Source organism: Mobula hypostoma, chromosome 14 (assembly GCF_963921235.1).
Source record: "Mobula hypostoma chromosome 14, sMobHyp1.1, whole genome shotgun sequence".
Lineage (NCBI taxonomy): Eukaryota > Metazoa > Chordata > Chondrichthyes > Myliobatiformes > Myliobatidae > Mobula > Mobula hypostoma.
Window position 1 is genome coordinate 30,801,773 of NC_086110.1, and position 23,645 is coordinate 30,825,417.

At 44.0% G+C, this 23,645-nt stretch overlaps 1 long non-coding RNA gene across 2 annotated transcripts in view; it reads right to left on the reverse strand.

Moving 5' to 3' along the window:
* Nucleotides 1-1,240: 1,240 nt before the first annotated feature.
* The window catches only part of LOC134356177 (uncharacterized), a 76,800-nt gene continuing 54,395 nt past the window's right edge, over nucleotides 1,241-23,645 (reverse strand). For both annotated transcript variants that reach the window (XR_010020297.1, XR_010020298.1), the window contains exon 6: nucleotides 1,241-1,441. This is a non-coding gene — a long non-coding RNA (uncharacterized LOC134356177). The remainder of the gene's footprint in view (nucleotides 1,442-23,645) is intronic.

The following is a 23,645-nucleotide window of genomic DNA, read 5'->3' on the forward strand; positions in this document are numbered from 1 at the left end:
AAAGTTCAAAGCCTCTCGAAAGTCCCACAATTCACGCAGACGTGAGAAAGAAGAAAACTCTTCCTGCCATGCCCAACCACAGTCCGACTCTGAGTCGTCCGAAAACTTCGAGCCTCCAACACTGAGCACCGAGCACCATCTCTGCCGAGCGCTTCGACCCCAGCCCCGGCCGCCAGCAGCAGGTAAAGCCAAGGATTTTGGGGCCTTCCCTCCGGAGATTCTCCATCGCACAGTAGCAGTGGCAGCAAACCGGGCATTTCAGAAGTTTCTCCAGATGTTCCTCCGTGCTTCTCACGGCTGTCTCCATCAAATCAGAATTGTGCACAGTACCCTATTTAACAAATACAATATTGTTTCACTGGAGAGCTGTGCGCGCTGCGTCGCGCCGCCACCTTCTCCTCCTGCCGGGTTTTTCTCTTGAATGCCTCAACTTTCTTCCAACTTCCAAAGATGTGCTTGTTTTTAGGTTAATTCATACTGCAAATTATTTCTTTTATACTATTGTAGGTTGTAGTGGGAAAATCGTAGATATGACAATGTACAAGTTGAGAGAGTTAGTTACAGAGAAATTGGTTGGGGAATGGGATTCTTAGTATGGCTCTGAGACCTGAATTCAAAGGTTTGCTTCAATATTGTAGGAAAATGAGTATAATATTTATGGCCTTCAGATACTCCCAAACATCCTGCATTTTGTGGGGGCCATAAAAAAAAGGTATCCAGAAATCAATGGGTCCGTAATGTTTCCTCAAGTAAGATATGGTTTCATTTAATCCTTGAGTCATCAATCAGTCGTGATGGTGGAAAACCCTCCTCAAATGTGGCTGCTCACAAAAATGTTGTCTCCATCCCATGTTTTCTGTAAGATGTCATGTAAGCCGCGGTACTAACCAATTGACTGAACCGTAACCAGTGAAGATGCATGTCAAACAAATCTGTGTCCTTGCCCCAATATTTTTATTTGTTGAGGTATTATTCTATCTCATCTCCAACTATGGAAAGCTATTCAGCATATCACAATATCACAACTGCACCAAGGTTACCCAAGTCCAACAGCGGGACAGCAGTGTATAGACTTCACCAACCAGCATTTGCACACAGTGGGAGACTGAGTTCTGTCATCACTGACACTTTCATTAACACATATGAGCGATAAGCCTTGTGCTGTATGTCCACGAGAAAATGGTCACAATGTAAGCAAGAAAAAGCATCAAACGAAACATTTTCAGATTAACTTATTTATTACACATACATCAAAACGTATAGCGAAATGCATCATTTGCATTAACAACCAATATGACCGGAGTAACGTGCTGGGGGCAGCCCGCAAGTGTTACCGCACATTCCAGCACCAACGTAGCGTGCCCACGGTGTTCAGCAGGACAACACAAGCAACACCAACGACAGCAGCAACAGAGGCAGCAGCCGAGTTCACAGCGAGACCCTGGAAAACATAGAAAACTTCCCATAATTCAGGATCCAGTTCTCAGCAAAGATAGATATCCACATGATGAAGTTCAGCACCACCTTCAAGATGCCAGCATGACCTCTGGTTATATTAGGAGAAGGATATGTGGAAATCAAGACCTCAGACTTTGCAAAAAAAAAGTTCATGGTCCACCAAGCAACAGTGGTCTGTGCTCTCCTGTATGCTTCTAAGCCTTGATGGACTACCTTCAACTCAAGTTTGATCAAAATGCCTTTTCTCCCTCCCCCTCTTTATCTGCACCAATTAGCATATCCTTCCCATCTTAGAAACTTAGAAAGATCACATGCTGGAAATCTGAAATAAAAACAGAAAGATCTTGTAACACTCTGTTGAGTGGTCTTTGATCTGCTTCTCTATCCTGAGCTGCTGAGTTTCCAGTTCTTTCTGTTTTTATTCCTTCTACTCTAGTTCCTTGGTGAGCATATCCAGTTCCCCTCTAAATCTATTGATGTTATACGCAACTGCAACTACCTGTGAGTGATAGATACAGTACAAGAAACTCTATTCATTGTGATGCTCAGTAGAATCACCTTTTACTGGTTTCTATCTGCACAAGCTTTGTTGGAAAGGTACTCAATAAGCATAGTTCTGCCGTGTGCTATGGCGGACCAGAATACACTAACTGACACGTACACTTCAAAGTGGAATTGCCACAACCAGCTGTTTAAAATGAAAAGTTGAAAGTGCAAAGTAAAATTTATTATCAAAGTACATACATATCATTACATACAGCCCTGAGATTCTTTTTCTGCGGGCATATTTAGTGAATCTATAGAACAGTAAATGTAAACTGTAAACATCAGGAACTGTAAACTAACTGTGCAAATGCAGACATAAATAACTAGCAATAAACAACAAGCATGAAATAACAATATAGAAGATAAGTGTAGCTATCCCTTTTTGTTCAAGAGCCTGATGGTTGAGGGATAATAACTGTTCTTGAACCTGGTGGTGTGAGTCCTGAGGCTCCTGTACCTTCTACCTGATGTTTGCAGTGAGAAAAGAGCATGGCCTAGGTGGTGAGGATCTTTGATGATGGTTGCTGTTTTTCTATGGCAACATTTCATGTAGCTGTGGTCAATGGTAGGGAGGGTTTTCTTGTGATGTACTGGACCGAATCCAACACCTTTTGTAGGATTGTCCGCTTAAAGGCACTGGTGTTCCCATACCAAGCTGCAATGCAGCCAGTCAGCACACTTTCCACCACACATCTATAGAAGTTTGCCCAGGTATTCGATCATGTTGTGAACCTCTGCAGACTCCTGAACTGTCTCAGATTGCAAGTTGGTGGATTGTTGCTGGTTTTCCCTGGACAACAATCGGCAAGACAATTTTAGCTCCGGATATTTTTAGTGGTGAAATACTACCTCAGAAGGAAATCTTGCCAGTAACTTCAGAGTAGGGAAAATATAATCTAGTTTGTTTGCGCAATATCATAGTCACAGCAGAGTGACTTGTTTTGCTGGCATTTAAATTTTCCCAGAAGTTGGTAAATTCCACATTGCTAAGGATGTCAATGTTGTATGACTGCACTTGACTTAGCAGCAGCAGTGTACCAGAATGGATTTGTAGGCTACCAGCATTAAAGATCCTTAAATGCTGCAAACAAGCGGAAAGAAATCTCGTGAAATGTCTGTTATTTTCTCATTAACTCTTTTGCTTATTAATGACAACATGGTAAAATGGTGTTGGGCTGATAGTTGTGATGATGAAGTTAAGTAACAGGAAAATCTGCCTGTTCTCTGATTGACATGCATAGTCAGTGTACTGGACACCGAAAATCTCAGCCATGGGGTAAGGCAGAGGAAACCTCCAACCTTACCTCAGAGTAAGCAAAACCACACTTTCCAATATGAAAACAAGTTCTAAAACTCAGAGACACAAGAGATCCTGCAGATGACGGGAATCTTAAACTACACGCACATAAAATGCTGGAGGAGCTCAGCAAGTCAGGCAGCATCTATGGAGGGAAATAAACAGTCAAAATTTCAGGCTGAGACCCGCCATCGAAACCTGCCTGACTTGCTGAGTTCCTCCTGCATTTTGTCTGTCTTTCTTTTGTATTAGTTGCTACTGGGAACAGTATGCCACTGGAGAAAGGTTTCAGGATCACAAAACGTAATGGCGAACATTGTTACTGGGGAGATGGCTGTTGGCATTAGTGAGTTTTGGTTGCCAGCAAGCCTCTGATGCAAATTAAGTGCAAGTGCTGCAACATAAACTGTGCTTGGATTGAAGAGTCAATTTAAAGAAATTAAGAAATATTTGAAAACAGCATGAAGTCACATTGCACACAATGAGAATGAATTCCTCTGCATTGTATATTTGAATGCTGCTGCTGCAAGTCTGAGTTCCCGTGATTAACTGAGACTTAGACGATTAAGCAAAGTCACAGTAAATGATATGAATCAAAATGAAAGAGCTCTCTGTAAACACAATTAATGTTGTAGCCTTTGATGTGTTTTACCCACATCTCAGAAACACACAATCCCACTGGGAAATAACCTTATTAATATCCAAGGTGATAAAAGAACAATGGGATGTTAAAATTGTGTAAATGGTTCGCTGTTTATCTGGTGCAAGACCTATTAGCTGAAATGGGTCTGTTAAGTGAATTAAAGAATGGATAACTGATGTTGCTAACATAGAACATGATCATTTAGCCATTTCATTGATGCAGAAAGCTATTTATGAAATCATATTAATTACATAGTGATTTTTAAATGGTTGGCTAAAGAGAACCTGTGAAGGAAATAGTATTGAACATATCGCCTAGAATCACAAACTAAATATAAACACCTCTCTCATGAGTGTAATTTTGTAATTGTTATTATTCATAAGTCACACAAAAATTGTTAGTTTCATTCTCTCTAAAGGATCCCAAAGGTTGTGCAGACTACCACAATTTTTATGTTCTGCTTAAGCAGGTGATAAATCTACAATAAAACCAGGAAACACATGAAGTTTCCATTGTCAGACAGCATCTGCAAAGAAAGAAAATTACCCCTGCCCTTCAACATTCCCCATTCCCTTTTCCCTCTCTCACCTTATCGCCTTACTTGCCCATCACCTCCCTCTGGTGCTTCTCCCCCTTTCCTTTCATCCATAGTCTTCTACCTTCTCCTATCAGATTCCCCCCTCTCCAGCCCTTTCACCTATCAACTTCCCAGTTCTTTACTTCACCCCTCCCCCTCTCCTGGTTTCACCTATCACCTTATACTTCTTCCTCCCCTCCCCCCACCTTCTTACTCTGACTTCTCATCTTTTTTCCCAGTCCCGATGAAGAGTCCCAGCCCAAAACATCAACTGTTTACTCTTTTCCATAGATGCTGCCTGGCCTGTTGAGTTCCTCCAGCATTTTGTGTGTGTTGCTTGCATTTCCAGCATCTGATTTTCTCTCACTTGTGAAGAAAGCGAGTTACTTAACATATTTTCAACATATGCGGAAAAAAACTTGGATATCTTAAATAGGTAGAGACAAGAAAATGGAAGAGGATTGACTTAGGAAAGTCAGTTTTACGATAGATGACAAGAGTAATTAAGTGACAAAAGGAATGATGATTCAGGGCAAAAGACAATAGTAATGGGATGAGTAATAGAAAGAATGGGGTTAGAGTTGGTATACATCAGAACAGCTGCTGAGAATAAAGTGGAGACATTGATAATGAAATCCACCCAGAGCTCTGTTTTGACTTGAAAGGCAGTAAAAGGCATAATCAAAAGATAAGTTACTGTTCCTCCAGATTCTGGTGATCTTCATAAGGACAGTATAAAGAGGTCTTTCTTATAAATGTTTTCTTCAAGAAACAGTAAATATGTCAAATTACAGTAATTTTTTTGTTTATCTGGCAAAAAAGTCTTGCAAAATCAGTATGAAAAGATGGTCGTACTTTCTGCTTGTGTATAAGGGCAGAGCAGCTGTAGCTGTCTTGAAGATTTGGCACTTGGTGTGATGGTGAGTACAGTCCTTCATATTGACGTATTCTAGCTGTACTTTACATTAATATCATTTAGCCCTAGAATATGGAGGAGCAATATTGTTAGTGCATGGCCAAGTGGTTAAGGCTTCAGTCTAGTGATCTGAAGGTCACTATCTTGAGCCTCAGCTGAGGCAGCGTTTTGCGACCTTGAGCAAGGCACTTAACCACACACTGCTCTGCGACAACACCAGTGCCGAGCTATATCAGCCCTAGTGCCCTTCCCTTGGACAACATCGGTGGCGTGGAGAGGGGAGACTTGCAGCATGGGCAACTGCCTGTCTTCCATACAACCTTGCCCAGGCTTGCGCCCTGGAAACCTTCCAAGGTGCAAATCCATGGTCTCATGAGACTAACAGATGCCTAGAATAGAGGAGCAATGTACAGCATTGTTATTTAAAAGGATAAGGAGATGACAAATTGTTCAGCAATTGATTTGCACAGAATGCTAGTGTGTGATGGAGGGTAATTTTTTTTAGCAATTTCAAAGCAACTGGTATCCATTCCTCCTCCACACTCCCAACAATACTACTCCTATTCTTCATGGATATTGGAGGGCTGAGAGTATATTGTACTTTTATATACAGCATTGATGATATCATGGCCAACATATTGTTGTCAGTGTTAGCTTTCTTTCTTAAGATGGGTCTAGTTGTCTCAAAAAGATTGCCAGTGAGGAGAGATTGAACAGGTCTTTTATTTCCAAAATTTTCAAAAAAAAGCAATGAAATCAACAAAAACATACCAACTCAGACATGTATAAAAAAGAAATAAGCAAAAAAGACATAACATTGGAGGGATGCCTATTGTACAAAGTGCTCAAAAATACTAAATATTAAATCTCAAATGAGGGCCATGAGAAATCAGCTGGGGGGAAATTGTTCATCCACCCCCGGACTCATCCAAGTAGGCAAGAAATGGATCCCAGATAGACGAAAATGTTTTAATTGAATTGGTTCTCAAGAACCTAAGTTTCTCCATCTGTATGACTGAGATCATATCAGCCATCCATTTCCGAAAGGAAGGGGGAGAAGGTGATTTCGATTCCCTCAAGATAAGTGTTTTGACAACAATCATCCCCAGCATCAGAGACTGTTGTATGGCTGCAGGGAGACAAATAGTAGATTGCGAGCAGCCAAATATAGCGAGACCAGCTTCCAAGGGGAAGGATCATTATAGGCATTTGAGTGCCAGTCGAAAATTTTGGACCAAAATCCAGTCAGTAATGGGCAAAACCAAAAGGTGTGTGACAACGTGGCTTCCATCCCTTGGCGCCTATCACACATTGGTGAGACAGAAGGGTAAATCCTGTGCAATCTAAGTTTAGAGTAATGGAGACGGTGAACAACTTTAAACTGGATCAGTTGGTGCCTGCTGTTAATAGAGCAAGCCTGTATCATAGACAAACACTTATCCCAGGCAGCTTCAGATAATTCAATGCCCAACTCCTCTCTCCAGGCATCTCTGAGATTGAGCAGGTTTGACCCCTATTATTTAGAGTTTGCAAGACAGAGAGGTGACTCATTAAAAAAAAAGATGTGCTCCTCTGAATCAGTGGACAGGACTGGACCACATTCATGGATGCATTTTCTGAGCTGAATGAATATGCTACAGCTGTCATTGACTTCATAAAGATCTGAGTGGATATGTGTGTGCCTTAGAGAACATACCAAGTTTTCCCAAACCATTCGACGAGGATGAACTCGGAGATTCACAGACTGCTGATTGGTGCTTAAGACTGGTGATCCAGAACCAGACAAGAAGTCCAGATTTGTCATGAGAGCCGAAAGGCAATTTGTATGAAGTTAGAGACAAAAAAAATGCACTCCAATTGTGACAGGGTTTGTAAGCCATTACTTCTTATACGGTGAACACAAGAGCATAAATCGCAGTGATGGTTCTCTCCCTGATGAGCTCAACACCTTATATGCATGTTTTAAAAGGAAGAATAACACTATACCTGTGGAAATTCCTATTGTATCAAGTGGGCCTGTAATCTCTGTCTCAAAGTCTGATGTCAGAATATCCTTCAGGAGAGTAAATGTTCACAATGCATCCGGCCCTGTTGACGTACTTAGACGTGTATTGAAAATCTGTGCCAACCACCTCGCTGGGGCCACCATGACATCTTTGACCTCTCACTGCTGCGATCAAAGGTTCCTACCTGCTTCAAAAGGACAGTGGTCATGCCAGTGCCCCAGGAAGAGCTGGGTGAGCTGCCTCAACCATTGACTGGTAGCACACACATCGATCATAATGAAGTGCTTTGAGAGATATTTATGGCTAGAATTAACACCTCCCTGAGCAAAGACCAGCACCCACTGCAAGTTTCCTATCACCATAATAATAGATCTGCAATGGCACAATCTCATTGGTTCTCCATTCTGCTTTGGAGTACCTAGACAACAACAAAATATACATCAGTCAGCTGTTCATCGACTGCAGCTCAGTGTTCACTCCTGTCATCCCCTCAGTGTTAATCACCATGCTTCTAAACCTGTAAATCCATACCTCACTAGAGATTTAACTTTCTCATCAGGAGGGGATCTGATCGAAACGTATCAGATTATTAAGGGATTGGACACACCAGAGGCAGGAGTGCTAAAAGGAGACATGAGGTTGCCTTGGCAGTCAAAGTGAAGGATAATCCAAAGAGCTTTTACAGGTATATTAAGAGCAAAAGGATTGTAAGGGATAAAATTGGTCCTCTTGAAGATCAGAGTGGTTGCCTATGTGCGGAACCAAAGGAAATGGGGGAGATCTTAAATAGGTTTTTTGCATCTGTATTTACTAAGGAAACTGGCATGAAGTCTATGGAATTAGGGGAAACAAGTAGTGAGATCATGGAAACTGTACAGATTGAAAAGGAGGAGGTCCTTGCTGTCTTGAGGAAAATTAAAGTGGATAAATCCCCGGGACCTGACAGGGTGTTCCCTCGGACCTTGAAGGAGACTAGTGTTGAAATTGCAGGGGCCCTGGCAGAAATATTTAAAATGTCACTGTCTACGGGTGAGGTGCCGGAGGATTGGAGAGTGGCTCATGTTGTTCCGTTGTTTAAAAAAGGTTCGAAAAGTAATCCAGGAAATTATAGGCCAATAAGTTTAACGTCGGTAGTAGGAAAGTTATTGGAGGGAGTACGAAGAGACAGAATCTACAAGCATTTGGATAGACCGGGACTTATTAGGGAGAGTCAACATGGCTTTGTGCGTGGCAGGTCATGTTTGACCAATCTATTGGAGTTTTTCGAGGAGGTTACCAGGAAAGTGGATGAAGGGAAGGCAGTGGATATTGTCTACATGGACTTCAGTAAGGCCTTTGACAAGGTCCTGCATGGGAGGTTAGTTAGAAAAATTCAGTCGCTTGGTATACATGGAGAGGTGGTAAATTGGATCAGACATTGGCTCAATGGAAGAAGCCAAAGAGTGGTAGTAGAGAATTGCTTCTCCGAGTGGTGTGCCACAGGGATCAGTGCTGGGTCCATTGTTATTTGTCATCTATATCAATGATCTGGATGATAATGTGGTAAATTGGATCAGCAAGTTTGCTGATGATACAAAGATTGGAGGTGTAGTAGACAGCGAGGAAGGTTTTCAGAGCCTGCAGAGGGACTTGGACCAGCTGGAAAAATGGGCTGAAAAATGGCAGATGGAGTTTAATACAGAGAAGTGTGAGGTATTGCATGTTGGAAGGACAAACCAAGGTAGAACATACAGGGTTAATGGTAAGGCACTGAGGAGTGCAGTGGAACAGAGGGATCTGGGAATACAGATACAAAATTCCCTAAAAGTGGCGTCACAGGTAGATAGGGTCGTAAAGAGAGCTTTTGGTACATTGGCCTTTATTAATCATATTGAGTATAAGAGCTGGAATTTTATGATGAGGTTGTATAAGGCATTGGTGAGGCCGAATCTGGAGTATTGTGTTCAGTTTTGGTCACCAAATTACAGGAAGGATATAAATAAGGTTGAAAAGAGTGCAGAGAAGGTTTACAAGGATGTTGCCAGGACTTGAGAAACTCAGTTACAGAGAAAGGTTGAATAGGTTAGGACTTTATTCCCTGGAGCGTAGAAGAATGAGGGGAGATTTGATAGAGGTATATAAAATTATGATGGGTATAGATAGAGTGAATGCAAGCAGGCTTTTTCCACTGAGGCAGGGGGAGAAAAAAACCAGAGGACATGGGTTAGGGGTGAGGGGGGAAAAGTTTAAAGGGAACGTTAGCGGGGGCTTCTTCACACAGAGAGTGGTGGGAGTATGGAATGAGCTGCCAGACGAGGTGGTAAATGCGGGTTCTTTTTTAACATTTAAGAATAAATTGGACAGATACATGGATGGGAGGTGTATGGAGGGATATGGTCCGTGTGCAGGTCAGTGGGACAAGGCAGAAAATGGTTCGGCACAGCCAAGAAGGGCCAAAAGGCCTGTTTCTGTGCTGTAGTTTCTATGGTTCTATGAAACATGTTCCCGATGTTGGGGGAGTCCAGAACCAGAGGCCACACTTTACGAATAAGGTGTAGACAATTCAAAACAGAGTTGAGGAAAAACTTTTTCACACAGAGGGTTGTGGTTCTGTGGAATGCTCTGCCTCAGAAGGCAGTGGAGGCCAATGCTCTGGATTCTTTCAAGAAAGAGTTAGATAGAGCTCTTAAAGATAGCGGAGTGAAGGGATATGGGGAGAAGGCAGGAAAAGGGTACTGATTGTGGATGATCAGCCATGATCACAGTGAATGGTGGTGTTGGCTCAAAGGGCTGAATGGCCTATTCCTGCACCTATTGTCTATTGTCTATTGAGACCAGAGCCGTTATGGATCAGCTGTCTCCTCCTCACTGACAATCAAAACAGGTGCACCTCAAGGATGCATGCTTAGCCCACTGCTCTACATGACTCTGCAGCTAAGCACAGCTCAATGCCATTTATAAATTCACAGATGACACTATTTATTAGGGAGTATTCTGGAGTTTTATGGACATAGCAGATATTAATTCAAACAAGAACCAGGCTTCAGTTCTTATTGTAAATGTGAATAAGTTCAGAAAGCTTGCAATTAACCTCCAGTTTTTTTCATAAATTGCAAGCAGTAAATTACTTTACTTTACTTTACTTTATTGTCGCCAAACAATTGATGCTAGAGCGTACAATCATCACAGCAGTATTTGATTCTGCGCTTTGCGCTCCCTGGATTACAAATCGATAGTAAATAGTAAAAATTTAAATTATAAATCATAAATAGAAAATAGAAAAGGGAAAGTAAGGTAGTGCAAAAAAAAAACTGGGAGGCAGGTCCGGATATTTGGAGGGTACGGCCCAGAACAGGGTCAGGATCTGTTCAGCAGTCTTATCACAGTTGGAAAGAAGCTGTTGCCAAATCTGGCCGTACGAGTCTTCAAGCTCCTGAGCGTTCTCCCCCAGGGAAGAGGGACGAAAAGTGTGTTAGCTGGGTGAGAGTACAGGATGTTCCATAGACTAAGAGATTGCATATGCAAGAGCCAAACAGTAAAACAATGGGGCTGTGTTAATTGGCCCGCATCAATCCAGGCAACATAGCTCAGTTATTTGCACCATCACGACTGAATTCAAGATGGAAGAGCAGACTGATGTTGTCACTTAGCATATCAAGCTTGGTCACAGATATAGGCAACCACTTACAATATTTGTGTACTCAGAGACATCTCTGACAACATTAATTCCGGATGTCTGATTCTTTGTCATCAACAGTCTTTAGAATATTTATGTTTCTCTAAAAGGCATTTAGACCTTGAAGTAGTTTATCAATTACAATATACTTCCATTATGCATCTCAAAGAAACCTTTTGTTAACACAAAGTATTGAAGTAAACAATGTCATTGTAACTATTGACGTTTTTGTGCACTTGTGATATTTGTGTAGTCAGAAACAGCCCTGACAACATTGATTTTTAGTGCCTGGGATTTCTGCCCCTGGAAACTTTTAGACTATTTGAGTGAATCACTTTGTGACAAAGGTGTTTGAACAGTCAGTGTCTGTCACTGTAGATATGTAATTCTAAGCAAGCATCATGATGGCTGAATACTGCAGGAAACAATTTCATTGTAACTATTGAAATTGTATCAGCTACTGTTGGAGTTCATGTTTATTGTCATCAGACTGTACATATGTAGAATCTAACAAAATAATATTCTTCTGGACCACGATGAACTCATACAACATGTATCACACACAGCGCATGACCAAAATATTATATTGTAAATAAGTTAATAAAATATAATTCAAAATGCATGTAATAAAGTTTGGCACAGGTAAATGGTAAACAGTAAACAGCTTGGTTGACAGTGAGAGACCTCAGTGGTAGCAGGGTATTCGTTAGTCTCACAGCCTGAGGGATGAAGCTGTTACCCAGACTGGCAGTCCTAGTCCTGATGCTCCTGTGCTTCCTTCCTGCTGGTAGTAGGTCAAAGAGATTGTGGGGTGGGTGGTAGAGATCCTCAACAATGCTTTGGCCGCTTCATCTGCCACACTTCTGGTCAATGTCACAAATGGGGGGAGGGAGACCCCGGTGATCCTCTCGCTGGTTTTTTCAGTCCTCCCCAGGGTCTTGCAGTCTGATGCCTCACAGATTCCGTACCAGACAATGATGCAGCCAGACAGGACATTCTTGATGGTGCTCCTATAGAAAGCTGTTAGAATGGCGGCCGGGAGCCTTGCACACCTCAGTCTCCTCAGAACACGTAGACTGTGCTGTAGCTTTTTGACTAGTGAGGGGTTGATGTGAGTCCAGGTTAGATGGTCTGTTGTGTGCACAGCAAGGAACTTTGTGTTCTTCACTCTCTCCATGGCAGAGCCATTGATGTGCAATGGAGAGTGGTCAACATGTAGCTTCCTGAAGTCCACAATCATCTCTTTTGCCTTGTTGATGTTGAGACTCAGGTTACTGTTATCATACAATTTGACAAACCTCTCTACTTACTCTCTGTATGCTGACTCATCATTGCTTCTGATGAGGCAGTCACTGTAGTATCATCAGTGAACTTGCTGACACGGTTTCGGCAATGGACTGAGCACACGACCCTGGGGGGCACCAGAGTTTGGCATGATGGAGCTTGAGGTGTTGAATAAAAACTTGGACTGACCGGGGTCATTCTGTCAAAAATTCCAAGATCCAGTTACAGAGAGGGGTGTTGAGCCCTAACTAGGAGCGTTTACTTACTCATCAGCCTCTGAGGGATGTTTGTGTTAAACACCAAGCTGAAGTCAATGAACAACATCCTGGCATACAAGGCATTGTTTTCTTGGTGAGATACGACGGAGTAGAGGGCTGAGGCTATGGCGTCATCAGTGAATCAGTTTGAGCAGTAGGCAAACTGGTAAGGGCTCAATGTAGCTGGAAGGTGGAATTTTGTATGATCCATTACCACCAATTATAGCACTTCATGACTGCTGAAGTCAGTGTCACTGGGCAGTAATCATTTAGGCCAGTTACTGTGTTCTCTTGGGTACCAGAATAATGGTGGCTGCTTTGAAACCCGCAGGGTAAGTGGACTTTTTCAGAGAGATTTTTAAGAGTTTAATATTAACCATATAACCATATATATAACAATTACAGCATGGAAACAGGCCATCTCGGCCCTTCTAGTCCATGCCAAATGCTTACTCTCACCTAGTCCCATTGACCTGCACTTAGCCCATAACCCTCCATTCCTTTCCTGTCCGTATAGCTATTCAATTTTACTTTAAATGACAATATCGAACCTCCCTTTACCACTTCTGCTGGAAGCTCGTTCCACACAGCTACCACTCTCTGAGTAAAGAAGTTCCCCCTCATGTTACCCCTAAACTTTTGCCCCCTAACTCTCAACTCATGTCCTCTTGTTTGAATCCCACCTACTCTCAATGGAAAAAAGCCTATTCATGTCAACTCTATCTATCCCCCTCATAATTTTAAATACCTCTATTAAGTCCCCCCTCAACCTTCTACACTCCAAAGAATAAAGACCCAACTTGTTCAACCTTTCTCTGTAACTTAGGTGCTGAAATCTAGGTAACATTCTAGTAAATCTTCTCTGTACTCTCTCTATTTTGTTGACATCTTTCCTATAATTCGGTGACCAGAACTGTAATTAATACTCCAAATTTGGCCTTACCAATGCCTTGTACAATTTTAACATTACATCCCAACTCCTCTACTCAATGCTCTGATTTCTAAAGACCAGCATACCAAAAGCTTTCTTCACCACCCTATCCACATGAGATTTCATCTTCAGGGAACTATGCACCATTATTCCTAGATCCCTTTGTTCTACTGCATTGTTCAGTGCCCTATCATTTACCATGTATGTCCTATTTTGATTAGTCATACCAAAATGTAGCACCTCACATTTATCAGCATTAAACTCCATCTGCCATCTTTCTGCCCACTCTTCTAACTGGCCTAAATCTCTCTGCAAGCTTTGAAAACCTACTTCATTATCCACAACGCCACCTATCTTAGTATCATATGCATACTTACTAATCCAATTTACCACCCCACCATCCAGATCATTAATGTATATGAGAAACAACATTGGACCCAGTACAGATCCCTGAGGCACACCACTGGTCACTGACCTCCAATCTGAGAAACAGTTATCCACCACTACTCTCTGGCACCTCCCATCCAGCCACTGCTGAATCCATTTCACTACTTCTACACTTAATATCCATTTGGACTTCTGTTAGCTGGGCCGCAGACACCTGACCAGGCAGAAGTAAGTGATCCAAACTTGTAGTTTGGATTGGGCTTACCCTGGCTACGGTCCTCCATACCTCGGCTGCGGCCCGTTAGGGTGCCTGTTCCTCAGAATGTGAAAGGGCTTTCCTTGATGTCACATCATTCAATTGGTCAAACCGTGCATAGAAAGCACTTAGCCTATCAGGAAGGTTGTGGGGGGGGGGGTGGTCATCAATGTCACTGACACGCAGGGAGGTCTTGTAATCAGTTCTGTTTGTATACCTGGCCACATGGGTCGTGTGTCCCTGGTGTCACAAGGGTATCCGTGGATTTCATGCTTTGCCTTTCTGGTGGCATGGCAGAGTGCAGCTCTTGCTGACCTTACAGTCATCCTGACTCCTGACCTGAAGACAGCATCCTGATCCCTAAGCAGTGCACGAACCTTTGCAGTCAACTATGGTTTCTGGTTCGTCGTGACAGTGTGGTGCTTAATTGCAGTACCGTCATCAATGTATTTTCCTACGTAGCCAGTCACCGACCCTGCATGTTCATCAATGTTGGCGTGATGAACATAGGTAGCCGCACCCCTGGATGTTCTCCGGTCCGTGTTTTTGAAGCAGTCCTGCAGCGCTGAGGTAGTCTCTTCTGGCCAGGTTCTGATCTCCCTGTGAACTGGTTTGACTTGTTTAATCAGTGTTCTGTATGCAGGGATTAGCAAACTGAATATGTGGTCTGAGTATTTGAGATGAGAGCGGGGGTTGAGGGGGAATGGCCTTTTAGGCTCCACGAACATTGTACTAACTAGGTCCAATGTATTCTCTCCTCTGGATGCAAAGTTGACCTGCCGGTAGTACTCTGGCAGGACTGTTCTTTTTTAAGTTGGCGTGATTGAAATCACCAACAACAATGAAGGCACCTTCGGGGTGAGTGGCTTTGAGTGTGCAAATTGTGCCATAGAGCTCCTACAGCACTTCCCCACCACCAGGATAAGGATGATGTGGAGGCATCCGTTAGTCTTCTGAGACCATGGATCTGCACCTGGAAAGTCTTCACTCTCCAGGGCGCAGGCCTGGGCAAGGTTATATGGAAGACCAGCAGTTGCCCATGCTGCAAGTCTCCCCTCTCCACGACACCAATATTGTCCAAGGGAAGGGCATTAGGACCCTTACAGCTTGGCACCAGTGTCGTCGCAGAGCAACGTGTGATTAAGTGCCTTGCTCAAGGACACAACACGTTCCCTCGGCTGGGGCTTGAACTCACGACCTTCAGGTCGCCAGTCCAGTGGCCACATGCCCACACTGGGGTGATGTAAGCATCAATAATCACAACAGAAGTGAGCTCCCTCAACAAGTAGAAGGACCTGCACTTCACCATTAAAAACTCTATCTGTGGAGAGCAGTGGGCCATTACTACTGTTACCTTTCATCTTAGTTCAAAAATGTGATGTGCCTTTGGGTTTGTGAGCCTCTGCTGAGAGTGTCTCCAGAATGATGCCTGCTTGCTGTGCTGAATAAAAATTTCTATTATCATCAGCTTCAGTGTCTCTCCAGTGACCTTGATCATAGTCACAACACTATTGTTTGTAAAATCTCATATGCAGATGAGGAGGCATACAGGAGTAAGATAGGTCAGCTAGTTAAGGGTATTACAACCATAGCTTGGCACTTAAACTTAATGTCAGCAAGAGCAAGTAATTGTTTATGCAGAACACATGCCAGTCCTCATTGAAGGGTGAGTGGTGGAAAGGATGAGCAGCTATAAGTTCCTGCATATTAGCATGTCAGAGGATCTATCCTGGGCCCCAACATTTTGATACAATCACAAATAAAGCACATTGGTGGTTCTAGTTCATTAGGTTTTTGAAGAGATCTGGTACGTCATCAAAGACACTTGCAAATTTCTATAGATGTACAGTGGAGAACATTCTGACTGGTTGCATCACAGCCTGGTGTAGAGAATCCAATGCAGAGGATTGCAAAAGGCTACAGAAGGTTGTAGACTCGGAAGCCCTATCACACACACATCCAACCCCCCCATCAAGAACAACTTCAAAAAGGTGGTGCTCAAGATTGCAGCATCCATCATTAAGGACCCTCGCCATCCAGGACATGCACTCTTCTTTTATTACCATCAGGGAAGAGGTACAAGAGCCTGATAATTCACACTCAATGATTCAGAAACAACTTCTTCCCCTCCTCCATTGATATCTGAATGGTCCATGAACCCATGACCACTACTTCTTTACTCCTTTTATTTTGAACTATTTATTCATTTACTACGTAATTTAATAAAACAATACACTTCACACCGTATAAGGTAGTTTTAATAATTCTGATTCTGATTCTGATGCTGAGTAGTTGATTCTCCTGGCTGTGGATTCTGAAATCACAGCATTAAGGATCACTCATTGAAATGAAAATAAACTTTCTCTCTCAAAAGATTGAGAACCTTTGAAATTTTCCACCCCTGTGGGGTGTGGATGATAAGTCACCTGTTGACCATCAGCAGCCTACTGAAGTAGAAACTTAAAGAAAATTAATTTTGGGGGATAAAGCTGTAATTTGGAGTTAAGGCAGAAGTGGTACTTTATATCTGTTAGAAGCCATCCCACCCAGAAAATAGATAATGTAACCTCCTTTTCTCTTGAGATTTTCCCAGGTGCTCCCCAGGACCTAAGGAATTCATAATTGACTGCTTTATTGCTTGTCAGATCATGCATAATGCAAACACTATAGTAGGGGAACTTCCTTGAATTACTTTTCGAATCTAAGGAGGAAGGCAGAGATGATTGCTAAGGAGCAGATACAAATGACAAGAGTTCTAGTTTAGCAGTCTATGCATATTTTGAACAGAAGGGAATGGATATGTCACCACCCAACCTGACGGTCTCCATGCACGTGAAGCTACAGTCACCGTCGTGGAAGTAATATCATTGTTTCAGAGGCTGAGTCCATCAAATGTATTGGGCTCAGATACTGTCCTTCGATCCTGTGTGTGACATTTGGCAGGATTATTAGACATAGACATAGAAATCGAAATCTACAGCATATCACAGGCCCTTTGGCCCACAATGTTGTGCCGACCATGTAACCTACTCTAAAAACTGCCTAGAATTTCCCTACCACATAACCCTCTACTTTTCTAAACTCCATGTACCTATCTAAGAGTCCCTTAAAAGATCCGATTGTATCTGCCTCTACTACCGTTGCTGGCAGTGAATTCCACATATCCACCACTCTCTGTGTGAAAAACTTACCTCTGACATCCCGCTTGTACCTACCTCCAAGCACCTTAAAACTATGCCCCCAAGTGTCAGCTATTTTAGCGGACATTTTTAACATCTCCCTGCTTCACTCTGTGGTTCCCTCCTGCTATAGGGAGACCGGTATCATCCCAATGTTCAAGATAAAACAGACGACATATCTTCTAACTGGTTGCATCACCATCTGGTATGGGGCGGGGGCGGCAGAATGGGGCTACTGCACAGGATCGAAATAACCTGCAGAAAGTTGTAAACGTAGTCAGCTTCAATCATGGGTACTAGCCTCTATAGTATCCAAGGCATCTTCAGGGAGGGATGCCTCAAAAAGGCAGCGTCCATCATTAAGGATCCTTATCACCCAGGTCATGCTTTGTTCTCATTACTACCACCAGGAAGGAGGTACAGAAGCCCAAAGGCACACACTCAGTAATTCAGGAACAGTTTCTTCCCCTCTGCCATCAGATTTCGGAATGGACATTGAGCTCATGAACTACCTCATTACTTTTTTTATTTCAACTTTATTATACTAATAATACTTATTTAATGTAACTATTATATATATATATACGTACTGTAATTCAGAGCCTTTTTTCTATTATTAAGTACTGCTCCTGCAAAGACAACAAATTTCATGACATATGCCAGTGATATTAAACCTGATTCTGTTTGATTCTGATTTCTTAATGGCTCTGAGATCCCACTGCAATCTGCCCACCTCCGAAACAGGTCTACAATAAATAGCATCTCCCTGGCTCTACACGCATCACCGAAACATCTGAACGGTAAGGACACCTACATCAGTCTGTTGCTTATTGACTCCCAATCAGTGACTGTGATCAAAGTCACTGGAGAGACACTGAATTTGGTGATATAGAAATCTTCATTTGTCACAACAAGCAGCTATCACTCTGGCGACACTCTGGGTTGAGACTCACGCACCCAAAGGTTAATTGCAAGCAACCTGAACTTATTTACATTTGCAATAAAAAATGTTTTTTGTTTACATTAATAGCTGCCATATCCACATAGCTTCATAATACTCCCTAACAATAAGATGGACTCTTGGCCTCTCAATATACCTTGTGAGGCGCTTGCACTTTATCATTTACCTGTACTGTAGTTCTTCAACAGACTTTACACTTTACTCTGCATTGTTACTGCTAACTCACTGCACTGTGTAATAACTCAATCTGTGTGAATAGCATGCAAGCACGAGGAAATATGCAGATGCTGGAATTTCAAGCAACACACATAAAACTTGCTGTCCAGTCAACTGTCCAGCTCTTGGCTCCATCCCTCCCCTTCCTGTCTTCTCCTATAATTTCAGATCTCCCCCTCCCACTTTCAAATCACTTACTATCTCTTCTTTCAGTTGGTCCTGATGAAGGGTCTCAGCCAGAAACGTCGACTGTACCTCTTCCTAGAGATGCTGCCTGGCCTGCTGCGTTCACCAGCAACTTTTATGAATAGTATGCAAGACAAGGTTTTCACTGTATCCAGGTGCATGCTCAAAGTTCAAGGTAAATTTTATTATCAAATTACATATATGTCACCATAGACAGCCTAGGATTCATTTTTCTGTCGGCATATTCAGCAAATCTGTAGAATAGTAACTATAACGGGATCAATCAACAATCAGGCAGAGTGCAGAAGACAACAAACTCTGCAAAAAATGCAAATAAAAATAAATAGCAATATATAATGAGAGCATGAGATAATGAGATAGAGTCCTTAAAGTGAGATCCTTGGTTTTAGGAACATTTTGATGACTGGACAAGTGTGTGTAGTTATCCCCTTCTTTTCAAGGGACTGATGGTTGAGAGGTAGTAACTGTTCTCAAACGTGGCAGTGCGAGAACTGAAGTTCTTGTGCCTTCTACGTGATGGCAGCAGCGAGATGGGAGCCTGGGTGGTGGGGATCTGTAATGATGGATGCTGCATTCCTGCGACAGCATTTCATGTAGATGTGCTCAATGGCTGGGAGGATTTTAGTCGTGATGTACCGGCCGAATCCATTACTTTTTGTCGGATTTTATAGGACAATAATACACCAATACCAACATCCAGAGTACCTCCCAATTCTCTATCTCTACCACCATGGAGGATAAGGACAACAGCCATGCCATCTTCTAATTGTGCACCATTCTGACTTGAGCAGCTATAACTATTTCAACATCCTCCTGGAACTTTTATTCACCACAGTGCTAGAAGAGGTGATGGAGCCCTGTGGATCTATGTTAGCTCCCACTACTGCATAAAAATCTCTCCTTACCAGTCACACCCATAACAGTCCCTCCTTACCAGTCACACCCATAACAGTCCCTCGTTACCAGTCACACGTATAACAGTACCTCCTTACGAGTCACACCCATAACAGTGTCTCCTTACCAATCACACCCATAACAGTCCCTCCTTACCAGTCAAACACATAACACTCCCTCCTTACGAGTCGCACCCATAACACTCCCTCCTTACCAGTCCCACCCATAACAGTGTCTCCTTACCAGTCGCACCCATAACAATCCCTCCTTACCAGTCACACCCATAACAGTGTCTCCTTACCAGTCACACCCATAACAGTCCCTCGTTACCAGTCACACCTATAACAGTACCTCCTTACGAGTCACACCCATAACAGTGTCTCCTTACCAATCACACCCATAACAGTCCCTCCTTACCAGTCAAACACATAACACTCCCTCCTTACCAGTCGCACCCATAACACTCCCTCCTTACCAGTCGCACCCATAACACTCCCTCCTTACCAGTCCCACCCATAACAGTGTCTCCTTAGCAGTCGCACCCATAACAGTCCCTCCTTACCAGTCCCACCCATAACAGTGTCTCCTTACCAGTCCCACCCATAACAGTGTCTCCTTACCAGTCGCACCCATAACAATCCCTCCTTACCAGTCACACCCATAACAGTGTCTCCTTACCAGTCACACCCATAACAGTCCCTCCTTACCAGTCAAACCCATAACAGTCCCTCCTTACCAGTCACACCCATAACAGTGTCTCCTTACCAGTCGCACCCATAACAGTCCCTCCTTACCAGTCACACCCATAACAGTCCCTCCTTACCAGTCAAACCCATAAGAGTCCCTCGTTACCAGTCACACCTATAACAGTACCTCCTTACGAGTCACACCCATAACAGTGTCTCCTTACCAGTCGCACCCAAAACAGTCTCTCCTTACGAGTCGCACCCATAACAGAGTCTCCTTACCAGTCACACCTATAACAGTCCCTCCTTACCAGTCACACCCATAACAGAGTCACCTTACCAGTCACACCTATAACAGTCCCTCCTTACCAGTCACACCCATAACAGAGTCTCCTTACCAGTTACACCCATAACAATCCCTCCTTACCAGTCCCACCCATAACAGTGTCTCCTTACCAGTCGCACCCATAACACTCCCTGCTTACCAGTCGCACCCATAACAGAGTCTCCTTACCAGTCCCACCCATAACAGTCCCTCCTTACCAGTCCCACCCATAACAGTGTCTCCTTACCAGTCACACCCATAACAGTGTCTCCTTACCAGTCGCACCCATAACAGTCCCTCCTTACCAGTCACACCCATAACAGTCCCTCCTTACCAGTCAAACCCATAAGAGTCCCTCGTTACCAGTCGCACCCATAACAGAGTCTCCATACAAGTCACACTCATAACAGTCCCTCCTTACCAGTCGCACCCATAACAGTGTCTCCTTACCAGTCACACCTATAACAGTCCCTCCTTACCAGTCACACCCATAACAGTCCCTCCTTACCAGTCACACTCATAACAATCCCTCCTTACCAGTCCCACCCATAACAGTCCCTCCTTACGAGTTGCACCCATAACAGAGTCTCCTTACCAGTCACACCTATAACAGTCCCTCCTTACCCGTCACACCCATAACAGTCCCTCCTTACCAGTCACACCCATAACAGTCCCTCCTTACCAGTCCCACCCATATAGTCCCTCCTTACCAGTCGCACTCATAACAGTCCCTCCTTACCAGCCGCACCCATAACAGTCCATCCTTACCAGTCACACCCAGAACAGTCCCTCCTTACCAGTCACACCCATAACAGAGTCTCCCAAGCAGTCACACCCATAACAGTCCCTCCTTAGCAGTTGCACCCATAACACTCCCTCGTTACCAATCGCACCCATAACAGTCCCTCCTTACCAGTCGCACCCATAACAGTCCCTCCTTACCAGTCCCACCCATAACACTCCCTCCTTACCAGTCCCACCCATATAGTCCCTCCTTACGAGTCGCACCCATAACAGTCTCCTTACCAGTCACACCCATAACAGTCCCTCCTTACCAGTCGCACCCATATAGTCTCTCCTTACGAGTCGCACCCATAACAGAGTCTCCTTACCAGTCACACCCATAACAGTCCCTGCTTACCAGTCGCGCCCATAACAGTCCCTGCTTACCAGTCGCACGCATAACAGAGTCACCTTACCAGTCACATCCATAACAGAGTCTCCTTACCAGTCCCACCCATAACAGTCCCTCCTTACCGGTCACACCCATAACGGAGTCTCCTTACCAGTCACACCTATAACAGTGCCTCCTTACCAGTCACACCCATAACAGTCCCTCCTTACCAGTCACACCCATAACAGTCCCTCCGTACCAGTCACACCCATATAGTCCCTCCTTACCAGTCGCACTCATAACATTCCTTCCTACCAGCCGCACCCATAACAGTCCATCCTTACCAGTCACACCCAGAACAGTCCCTCTTTACCAGTCCCACCCATATAGTCCCTCCTTACGAGTCGCACCCATAACAGAGTCTCCTTACCAGTCATACCCATAACAGTCCCTCCTTACCAGTCCCACCCATAACACTCCCTCCTTACCAGTCCCACCCATATAGTCCCTCCTTATGAGTCGCACCCATAACAGAGTCTCCTTACCAGTCACACCCATAACAGTCCCTGCTTACCAGTCGCGCCCATAAAAGTCCCTCCTTACCAGTCGCACCCATAACAGTCCCTCCTTATCCGTCCCACCCATAACACTCCCTCTTTACCAGTCCCACCCATATAGTCCCTCCTTACGTGTCGCACCCATAACAGAGTCTCCTTACCAGTCATACCCATAACAGTCACTGCTTACCAGTCGCGCCCATAACAATCCCTCCTTACCAGTCACACTCATAACAGTCCCTCCTTACCAGCCGCACCCATAACAGTCCATCCTTACCAGTGACACCCATAACAGTCCCTCCTTACCAGTCACACCCATAACAGAGTCTCCCTAGCAGTCACACCCATAACAGTCCCTCCTTACCAGTTGCACCCATAACACTCCCTCGTTTCCAGTCGCACCCATAACAGTCCCTCCTTACCAGTTGCACCCATAACAGTCCCTCATTACCAGTCCCACCCATAACACTCCCTCCTTACCAGTCCCACCCATATAGTCCCTCCTTACCAGTCGCGCCCATAACAGTCACTGCTTACCAGTCGCGCCCATAACAATCCCTCCTTACCAGTCACACTCATAACAGTCCCTCCTTACCAGTCGCACCCATAACAATCCCTGCTTACCAGTGCCACTCATAACAGTCCCTCCTTACCAGTCGCACCCATAACAGTTCCCCCTTACCAGTCGCACCCATAACAGTCCCCCCTTACCAGTCGCACCTATAACAGTCCCTCCTTACCAGTCACACCCATAACAGTGCCTCCTTACCAGTCAAACCCATAACAGTCCCTCCTTACCAGTCACACCTATAACAGTCTCTCCTTACCAGTCGCACCCATAAGAGTCTCCTTACCAGTCACACCCATAACAGTCCCTCCTTACCAGTCCCACCCATAACACTCCCTCCTTACCAGTCCCACCCATATAGTCCCTCCTTACGAGTCGCACCCATAACAGAGTCTCCTTACTTGTCACACCCATAACAGTACCTCCTTACCAGTCGCACCCATAACAGTCCCTGCTTACCAGTCCCACCCATATAGTCCCTCCTTACGAGTCGCACCCATAACAGAGTCTCCTTACCAGTCATACCCATAACAGTCACTGCTTACCAGTCGCGCCCATAACAATCCCTCCTTACCAGTCACACTCATAACAGTCCCTCCTTACCAGTCGCACCCATAACAATCCCTGCTTACCAGTCCCACACATAACAGTCCCTCCTTACCAGTCGCACCCATAACAGTTCCACCTTACCAGTCGCACCCATAACAGTCCCGCCTTACCAGTCG